This window comes from Seriola lalandi, unplaced genomic scaffold (assembly GCF_002814215.2).
Source record: "Seriola lalandi dorsalis isolate HSWRI2012SDOR001 ecotype SW California unplaced genomic scaffold, Sedor1 jcf7180002054055, whole genome shotgun sequence".
Taxonomy (NCBI): domain Eukaryota; kingdom Metazoa; phylum Chordata; class Actinopteri; order Carangiformes; family Carangidae; genus Seriola; species Seriola lalandi.
This window is the reverse complement of record NW_019524608.1, coordinates 865-1,379: the sequence shown is the minus strand read 5'-3', so window position 1 is coordinate 1,379 and position 515 is coordinate 865.

Genomic DNA, 515 nt, shown 5'->3' with positions numbered 1-515 from the left:
GTCTATTTTCTTTTAAATAGGACCATAATTTAAAAAATAAACACCATGTTGTATTGAAGAAAACTTCAAACTAGAGATTCAGACCATAAACACATAACGAATCAAATTAGAAAGTAGGTGTTGAGTGGGAGAGCTGCTGCTGGGTGTCTCACTCCTCACTGCTGCTAGTCTTCTGTTTCCTGGATCATTTTATATCTGATTAATTCTTATTTTAGCGGATTTGAGTTGCAGGGTTTTAATGGAGAACTGGAATATTAGGAAAGACTGAATCTGTTTGGTCACCTGAGAGAAGTTAAGTGAATTTATATCCTGCAAAAATATCAGGTAAGAAAACATTTACTCTATTGTTTTGGTGACGTTGTTTGTGTTCATGTCGTTTATTTCGGATTAAATAAAGCTATAGAGCGGCAGTAAACTGGCGATGAGACGCTACAGTGACGTCAGCACGTAAACGGTCCCTCACTGCTGGTGATGAAAGGTGATGTACTCTGAGTAAACGTGTTACTGCGGCACAT